We start from the raw sequence: 10,001 nt of genomic DNA, 5'->3' as shown, positions 1-10,001 counted from the left end.
ACTCGCTCAGCCACCGCTTCCTGCCCCACTCGCTGCCTGCCAAGAAAGAAAGAAAATGGCGGCGGGCGGGAGCCTTTCACATTCCTGCGCGGCATCGTGCTCGGGGAGGGGGGGGGCGGGGAGGGAAAGCAGCATAATCTCGCGAGATCTCGGGCGAGATTTCATAAGGGTGCCAGGGAACGGCGAGGAAAGCTCGCGGCGTTTCACCCGGCCCCGCTCCCCCACCTCGTTCAGCCGAGCAGCGGGGGGGGGGGAGGGGGTGTACAGGGTGCAGCGAGCTCGCGAGGTTTCCATTGTGGCACGAGCTGTTAGAAGCACCTAACGATAGGGCTGGGAGTGTCACGTGGTGCGGAGGAGGCCGCAGCGCTGCGCTCGAGGCGCTGCGGGCGGGTGCTGGGCAGATCTCGCGTGATTTGGTTTCGAGCTGTGCGTGCGCGAGTAGGAGCTGCGCCTGAGGCGCGGAGGTTACTGGGAGCAAGGTTGGCCCGGGGGGCGTCTGAGGCGGTGTCAGTTGGGTGAGTGTGTGAGGGAGGTAATGGACGGGGGCCCGAGGGCAACCGGCAGCGCTGCGGCTTGGCCGCTGTCTGCGTTAGACTGCGCCTGAGGAGGCGTTTGGCGCTCTGGTGGCTCTGTTCCCTTCTGGCTGGCTGGGGACCGGGCGGTGGGGGTAGCAGCGGTGCTGTCCGAAGCCCTGAGCGGGAAGAGGAGCCGGGCCTTTTTCCCGTCTTAGCGCGGCGGTGGAGGGGCTCCTCGTAACGTGGTGCGCGGCCGTCTGGCGCTGTCCGTGTGCCCATCGTGTGACGCGGGACAGCTAGGGAAAATAATAAAAGCTCTCTTTCCGGGGGAGAAACCTTGGCGTCTATGGGTGCAGGCTTTACGGTAGATGGAGAGGCGAGGGGCCCTCGTCGGCTTGTTCCCGAGCCCCGAGGAGAGGCAGAGCTGGCGGCCGCGGGGCCGGGGCGGTGAGCCGAGGTGCCGGCCGCTCCCCTCCGCCGCGCTCCTCCCGGCACTCTGCCCGTTGCTTGTTTTGAACGGCTTTTTGGCTGTTCTACCGCCGCGCGAAACGGAGCAGGCTTTTTCCTTCACCTTTCAGGGAGCTTCATTTGCCGTCTCCTGCAGCGTCCGCAATTGTTTATTTCTTGGTTGAAATGATTACCGCTAGTGTACAGTTTTTACAATTTGAGGGATTTTTTTCTTGTCTGTGCGAGCACAAGCTTTAGCGAAACACTGGAGCTAGCAATGCTTTATTCTGGGCACTGTTTAGGTCCTGTGACCTGGTGAGGATGAACTGTCATGCTGAATATGGATGACGGTGTTGCAAAGCCTTCACATCTAGATAAGGTCATGGCATAGCTACTTAGCTCACATCGGAGTAGAGACTAGATAATACTGAAGGGGAACTAAGCTGTACAACTGTTTTCTGTACTGTTCTGAGGGCATGGTTTGCAATTTAAAAACAAACTATATGTATTGAATTGTAGCTTTTTTATGTGCTTCTGGATTACATAAATTCTCTGTGTTTTTTTTTTAAACTTGTACTTTTAAACTGAAGTGTGGGAGGTCTCTTACAACCTGAATGAGTCTGTGTTTCTCTGTTGTCAGTGCTTTTAATTAAGAAGCTGTTGTTTCGGACTTTGCCTAGCTTTGGGCTATAGGCAGAGAGGGAGGAATTCTGTTGAAATCGTATAAGAAAATGCGTCTTGTGGTCTTTTTTTTTGGCTAGCTTTGTAGTTCTGTGTTGCCTTAAGAAGGTCCTAGTTTTTCATTGGTCCTGTCAGTTCTGGCTGTTTATACACGGGATCATTTTAGTAGACCTTAAAACACAGTGCTGCTGCTGAGGTTAGATTATCCTGCATCTCCAGTCCAGATAACTCCACCAGAGGAAGCCGAAAACATGTGCTAGATTTTTTTCCTCCTGTAAAAATTCTGAAGTAGTATAGCTCAAAAGGGTTTTAAGATTAATATATTCCACAAAACTAAAATTTCTACAGGCTTCTAGGCAGGTTACGGTGTATAATTAGAGCTAGGTGAAACTTGCTGCTGGGATACTTCTGCTGAAAAAGTATCTTCAGAAGAATTAGCATATATTTTCCATTAATGTAGCTGTGTTAAAGGTAGGGGGCAAAAATAGGTTTGGAAAGCGGGAACTTAATTTTCAGCCTTGACTTTTCTATTTCTAAACAATAATTTGACCTTGAACTATTTTTTCATTTCCTTTGTTATTGAGAATTTGGCTATGTGTGCCAGCCATGCTATGCAAATAAGTAAGTTGAGCATTAGTAGTTGACTATGATGCATTGACGCTAATACTGGCTACTGGCTATGTCTTTTATAGCTCTTTGTTTATGAGAAGATGTGGAGCGTCTGTGTACTTTGCTTTTTGTTGTTACGAAATGAGTTAATGATTCTTTGCTAAGTTCTGTGAGACAAGCCAGGAGCTGTATAACACTGATATTTTTTTAAGCAATTGTAATGCCTCGGGCGAATGAAAACACTCTTATCTGGTACTGTAAGTGTTCTAGTTGCATTCATGAACAACTAATGATAAATTTTTATCAGCTGCTTACTACTGTTTGAGCTGATGCTTCATTTGGAACATATGTAGTACACATATGATTCCTCAGTCTTACAAATTCTTGAAGTCAGAACATGAAATTTAGCAAATTACAGAGGAGTAAGATCTTAAATATTATATACTGTATAGATATAATGCCCTTATTTTAACCATTCCTAAGTTGATCTAATGACCTTTATCAACAGTTAAAGAGTTGCTTCTATCTGTATTTCCCATGATGGCACTTAGACCCTATCTGCTAGAAACCTGTGTCTCTTCATCACTCTATCTCCCTCCCATTTCCCTTTATTAAATGATACTTCTGTTGAGAAAATTACCCCTGTGGGATTAATTCCTTCTCCTTAATCCGTTAATGAGAGTGGGATGAGGATGTAACCCCTTAACAGTGCTAACTGCAATATTTTTTCAAAGCTTTCCTGACTCGTTAGAGCGGCATATGCCAGGTTATTCTGCTTTCTCACTTGCAAAAATTCCTTATTGCCTGTTTTCACAAATCTGCCTTCTGAGAAATTAAATGTAGTAGATTGGTAAGCAAATATTTGCACTATGCTGCTAGAGCAAAAGAACTTTTGGTTTGCTGTGAAAAATAAGCCTCAGTTCTGCAGTAACTCATTCTTACTAAAGGACGTATAGTAGGGAAATCTTCTGCCACTTATCTTTCAGAATTTTAATAATTAGGTAGTAGATGACATAAGAGGTAACAGAATACGGACTTCTAAAATGTCTTTCAGTATTTATTTTGGAGCTTGGAGTAAGGGGTCTCCCCTAACTAAACTTATTAGATAATGACATCTCTCATGGTTTTCAGGCCATAGTTTGATTACTGAAAACAAGAAAACCCAGAACATTCTGGTAGATGTAATTACTGAGAAACATCTAGTTCAAATGAAAGCTCTGACAAGTCAGAAAACTTTGCATGTATAGTGTGGATTGTCACAGACTTAAGTAATGGAGAGTTCTGGGGAAAAAAAAACCTCACAAACCAACCACATTTCTGTTTGGTGTTTTGTTTTTTTAAAAAAAAACTAAAATATTGTCTATATGAAGGAATCTTTAATTTTACCAAAAGGTGCTTGGGGTATTTCTAAATTAGCTCGTTCAGGCATTGCAAAAGCATAGATGTAAAAGTGTGGAACTGACCCAAAACCTCTGCTTAAGCCAAGACACTTCAGTGCATGCTTGCATTGGCTTCTGTTCTATTTTTGGGCTGTTTGGGGTTTTTTTTCCCGCTTTAACAATTGACTTCAACTCTGATCTACAGTGACCAAACCAAAGGGTAAGGCAGTCCTGAAAGAAGTGGTTTACTAGTACAGGTAAGGAGACCTCCCATAGGGTTATAAACGAAAGGATTACATTTCTTACAAAGTTGTTTCTGCAGCTCTCTGGTATCGTGTTTTGTTTAGCTTTGCATCAGTATGCTAAACACCTGCATAGGAAAAATTATTATAGTCGCTAAGTATCAGAGGAAGATAGCCATTGTGATAGCTTTACATCTGCAAGTCATTGCTGGGGTGGGGAAATTTGCAGTTGGTTTCTGATGATTTCATAATTTCGGGAGATTTAGATCAACTAATTCAGATCCTAACTGTCAGCTGATGTTCCTGCACTGGCAGGTGGTCTCTGGGATCTGCAGTATTATTAGTAGAAGACTCCATTAAGTAACAATGGAGAGAAGATTCAGCATGTACTCTATATACAAACAACTGTTGATCTGTTGTGGGTTTTCGTATTTACTATACATGCACTGAAGCAGTAATTACAAATTTCAGATCCACTATTTGGATCTGAAAGAGAATGTATTGGTGGAAAAATGGCAATACTAAGGTGTAACTTAAACTGTCTAGAAAATCTATACAATGCTCATAATCAGGTTCTCTTTTGAAAGATACAAAGTTCAAGGAGAACACTTTTTAGGACTGAAATAGTAAGATTACTGTGCAGAATTCACCTACTCTGGATGATCCTAGTGATGACCAGCTGTGTCTTCCTAGTCAGCAAATATTCCTGTTATGCTTCATTCCAGACAAATGTAGAGGGTTGCTACTGAGGAATCAGAGGGGGTAGGAGAAAGTATTTGTGGGAGGGGATGGGAGTGTTGAAGGGCAGCCTGCTCTGCTGCAGTTGCGATCACATCTGCTTTCACTCAGTGATGATAACACAACTTTCCTCTTGGATTCTGGGGGAAGGACAAGAGTGAATTTTCTCCCTGAGGCTGTATCTGGTCCCCTGTGTACCAACTTTTGTATAGTAAGCATCAAAAACACCCAAATCTTTGGGGGGGTTGGCTTACATTTATTTAGTCATGCTGCTTTTCTTAGCAAAAATGTTTTACTATTTAAGTATTTAAAGAAAAGCTGTGTAAATATTGTAGATTCTACAGAGCACTTGTCTTGCGCATCTTTTGTGAATCTTAGCTCATCTATATTTGATTTAAAGCTAGAAGTGGGTTGAAGCTGCTGAAAGGAAATTTAATAGTAAAACTTAAAAGGGAAGAAGGAGTCTTTGCTCCAAGGTTTCTGTTGAGGTCTACCAGCAGATTTGATTCTGGGCTTGAGGACAGTTGAGCAGTAAAAGATTAACATGACCTAACCTCTGAAATTTTGACTAGCTTACAGAAGGCTATCAAATTGCATTAGGCCACCATTGCATTAGGTGTGTCACAAATGCAGAAGGATAAATTGGATAACATGCACTTCTTCCTTAATTACAACTGAAGTATGCAATGAGACAGTGGATCACCATATAGAAAGAATGTGGTGCAAAAGGGCAGCTGGATAATATTAGTCAGCATGATAATGTGGTCATCAGTCTTCAGCATCCTACTTGTTCAAGGGGGTTGGATGTTTTTGTGTGAATGTCATGGGAAGGAAAGTTTTGAGAGCCCAGAAAATTTGTTTGCTGTTAGCATCTGCAGGACTCTTCCCAGATGGGGGAGAAAAAGTGTGAAAGGCCTTGTTTGAAATAAATTGATTCATGGAGCTAGGCATGGAAGTTGCATACGAATGGGGTTAAGAAGGGCAGAGATGGGCACTAAGGGACTTTTAAAGGGAGAAGAAGTAATTATTGCAATAGTAGCTGTAAGGGATAGAAGTGTCTACTGTATCCCTCTATCAGCAGAGCACTGAATAATGTGCATTCAAGTCCTGTTAATAAGTGTATAAATACATACTTTGTTGAATTAAGGCAGCAATGTTCAGAATTCTCATCTCAAAGTGGGAAAAGCTTGATTACTTTAAAGGGATTGGTCTACTTCCCTATTATGTAGGCCTGATCCCTAGTAGTATTCTTTCTGATAGTGTTTAATTACAGCTAACATTTATTTGTTCATTTGTGAGTCAGGGCACCTTATTTTTAACCAAATTGTGCATATTCACAGAATCAATTAAGAAAAAAATGCCTAGCATAGAAAGGTAGATCTCTTCTGAAGGTAAGGAAGGAAAAATGGAAGAGAAGCTTTAGAAGCATAAATGACTAATCCCTTCAGTCCATAAAACCATAATTATGACAAGTTTATCTAAGTTGCAAATCCTCTTTATTGCTGGGGTTGCATGCTTGTTTTGGGGAAAAACGTTTGCAGTGCAGTTTGTGAATGTGTAAGGATATTTTTTTCTTTAATAAATCAATATCCAGAGGCTCCTTAGAGAAAGCTGTAGCCTAATTGCCACTTCAGTATCTATTGGTGGTTAAAAGTATCTTGGTGTAATTGTTAAAAGCCCAGTTTTATTTAAAAAAGAGCCCTCAATAACAATGCTGCATAGACTTGGAAAGGGATGAATGTTGCTGGGTTAATCTCAGATATGATGCCAAAAAATCAGTGATGTGGATGTCATGATATACCTTTATCTGAAGAGCAAGTAAACAGTAGGTTCCATAAGTTTAGCTTAAACAAAAGCCATATACCTGTAAACCTTTTGACTATGGATTGGTATTTTCCATGGAGGATATAAAGAAGTCATCCTCTACTTCCTTTCTGCAGGTTGCTGTCTGTTAGGATTATGTCCTATGAGTGGACTGATTCTGTGTAATGTTTTCATTAAATAGTCATGGAAATGATAAATTATATTTGCAGGTATCCTCTAATTTTTCACTATTCTTTGTACTGCAGTTTTTCAGGAGGGACAGCGAAAAGGTTAAAAAGAAATATGTCACTTTCTGCAGTGAAATGTTTTTCTAGGACTTGCTACCATGCAAAGTTTGAACTTCTATTATGAGTTTGAGGGAAATTTTTCACAAAAGTATAGAATTTCTGTAGTCTGTTAATAGCATAGATGCTGAAAGTTACTATCGCTTTAGAACACCTAGACATGTTTCTGCTTAAATTGTTCATCTTTCCATGTTGTACCTTCTCTACTTCACACCATTTAATCTAGAGGAATAAAGTCATTTAAGAGATTAACTGCAGTGTAGGCCTATCAAACTCCCTCCTTATATCTTCTTTTCCCAAAACTCATGTAGGTTGACTAAGGGGGGGACACACCAACTAAGAAACCTGACTTCAGCTATGGGATGTAGTTGAAACATTTGAAAGACTAATGAGCAACTTTTTTGACTTCTGTTACAGCAGATTCTGATAAATGTAACTAGGGCTGCCTGTATTTCTGTCTTCTGTAGGTACAGAAGTACACTTACTGCTTCACCTTAAATCAAGTGTGTTTAGGTATACTGACATATGGTCTCTTTTCAGGTTAAACAGAGCTGTTCTGACATCTCCTTATCAAATTCCTGTGTTTATACAACAGTTCAATGTATGTGTTTTCAGCCTTGCATGTAAAACTAGCTGTGTGAATCACAGCAGCTGGGTGGGATTTTGACGAGTGCACGCTGGAGAAAGCATCTAGTGTGACCATCTCCTTTTGCTTATGTAAGAACAGTGTGATCACATGTCCGCAGCAAAAATGCGTGCAGCTCCTTATTTGGTAAAGCGTTAATAACCTTCATCTTGTTTGAGTGTAACAGCAATTAAAAACACTACAATGTAGCTGAGTCACTTTTCCAAGTGGATTTATTTGTTTTGCAGTTCCTCTCTTCAACAAGACTGAGAAAATAGTTGATTTTCTACTGGAAACTATTAATTTCTGTCATTACTACAGGGAAAAAAAAAATAACCAAGTAGAGTGTGGATAGGGATTTTGTAGGCATCTTCCACCTACCCTTCCCTCTTACGTGTGACCCATAACTATGATCAATATTAAGTTTATTCAGGTTTTTTTCTCTAAGCTCTTCTGTTTACTGATAGCTTCTTAACTATGCCATAAAAAAAATGTAGTACTTTTGCAAGAAATAATAAAGACTTGCAGACATGACTTCTGTCTGTTCCTTAATTATGGAACATGACTGAAGCAGTGATACAACTCTAGGTGAGCCTGTCAGTCTTCGCTATAAAGCTGTAGAGTATCTTTGCTGTTAGGAAAATATTTCTATAATGTATTATGTTCCAAACTGGCAGTGTGTTGGGATGGTTTTGTTTTTTGTTTTTTAAATAGAATGACTCCAAATACTTAAGTGATAGGCTGAGAACCACTGGAAAGAAAGACTTCAGGTTCAGATCAGGTCACGTCTGAGCCATGCCAGTGCCAACTTCCCAGAGGTATTTAGCAAGAGCTAACCTGTAAGGACTGTCTTTATTCTACAGGTACCCTGAATTCTCTGCTGCTGCCTCTTTGCTGAGACAACAGGTTGTTAATTATATTGTTTGGTGGAAGAAACCCCTTAGGATTTCTTGCTGTCAATGAAGGAATTGCTACTATAGTTAAGGTAAACACCAATAAGTTGTTATAGGTGGCAGATACCCTCCCTTTTCTACAGATGTAAGGCTAGAGGAGCTGTTGTATGCTACTTCTATTGAAATGGGTATTAAATGAAATAGTCTGTCCATCCTAATGTTTCCTGGGTGATAAGGTAGTTGTGATAACAAACTTTATGTAGGATATTGAAATAAATGCATTTAAAATGCCTTTTTAAAAAATCTTTTTCCATTCCAATTTCTTGAAGGAAAGTCAGCAAGGGTTATTGTGGAAACTAGCACTATTTTTCCATTGTCCTTTTCCTGTTAATCAGTACATAGCACTACTATTAGGTCACAGAAGTTCTCTTACACCAGGGTTCATTTGGTGGAGGAACTGCTAGGGAGCCAATCACAGTTCCCAGGGTCTGAGCTGGCTGGCCTTGTGTCCAGTCTCAGCTGGCCCAGAGCAAATGTTACTCTGGTTTGTGCCAGTTGGCTCTGGTCGGTGGGGTGGAGAATGCTGGACTGCAGAAGGGGTAGCATATGAGCTGGCTATTCTGTCCCTATACTTGTAGGGAGATTTCTGCCCCTTCTGTGCTGCCAGGGTGGAGGTGAATCCACCAAGTGTTAATGTCAAATTAAGCCTCACTTTTATTGAAAGCAGGAATATTAGGAAGGTCTTTAAAAGTGTTACTAAATACCTGTTTTTAAATGTCTGTTTATTGTGAGCAACACCTTTATTTCACTTAGATGGAAAACAATACAGATATGCTTAGTATTCATTTTTTATTTTGCAAGGTTTGTATAATAAACAGATCTGCAGGTAGGAAAATGAGGGTAGAGGTCTCCACATCTTTTCAGTTTCTTTTTTTCTGTGTGTGAATTGCCTGTTATAGGCAACTGATACTTTGTTTCGTAGGAACAGATGGAAAGGTCCCACCAGAGAAAGAGGAGGTTGCAACCATTATGGTTGCAAGTTGGTACCCTGGATTGTAATTTCAAGTCAGGTTTAAGTAGTATGCCTCTAGCATATGTACATTAAAAAAACCCAACAAAACAACAACCTCCAAAAAACCCCACAGAAAAAAGCCCTCACCAACCCTCCTTGGCAGTATTAATGAGTTGAACGTTTTTTTAAAAAACGTATACAAAACAATACTCCAGTTGTATGACAAGGAAGCATGCTAGAATGAAGAATACCTTTTCTAATACATTAGTTGGAGCGGACCTCTAGGGCTTGGTTGAAACCATACATTTGGACAGCATTTGTCTGTCACCGAGGTTGATTACATAGCGCCAGTGCACAAATGTTAAGCTTCTATGTTAGCCTTTCTTCTTTAGAACATGGAATTGGCTGAATTGCATTATATTGAGGTTTTCATGAATCTAATGAGGGTGCTCATCTAGAGAATGCTGGTGGTCCATTAAGTGGTCTGTTTAGCCCAGTAATTTGCATTGGAAAGTGGCCATAAGTAGATGCTTCAGGGAAAGATGGAATAAAGCAAACGCTTTGTCCTCTTTTCCACCTTCTTAGCTTCCAAATATTTGCAGCTCAGGGAATTCCTGCTCTGGCTTCGCTGTTGAGAAACTTGTAGTGGATTTCTTCTATGGTAATTTTTCAGTGTCCCACTGAAACCATTTTTGAGTTTCCAGTGTCCTTTGGCAGGGAATTCTATCACTTGTAGATCATCTTAATTTTAT

The sequence above is a fragment of the Phaethon aethereus genome (assembly GCF_964289735.1).
Source record: "Phaethon aethereus genome assembly, chromosome: 8".
In the NCBI taxonomy this organism is placed as follows: domain Eukaryota; kingdom Metazoa; phylum Chordata; class Aves; order Phaethontiformes; family Phaethontidae; genus Phaethon; species Phaethon aethereus.
Note: the sequence above shows the minus strand (reverse complement) of the source record.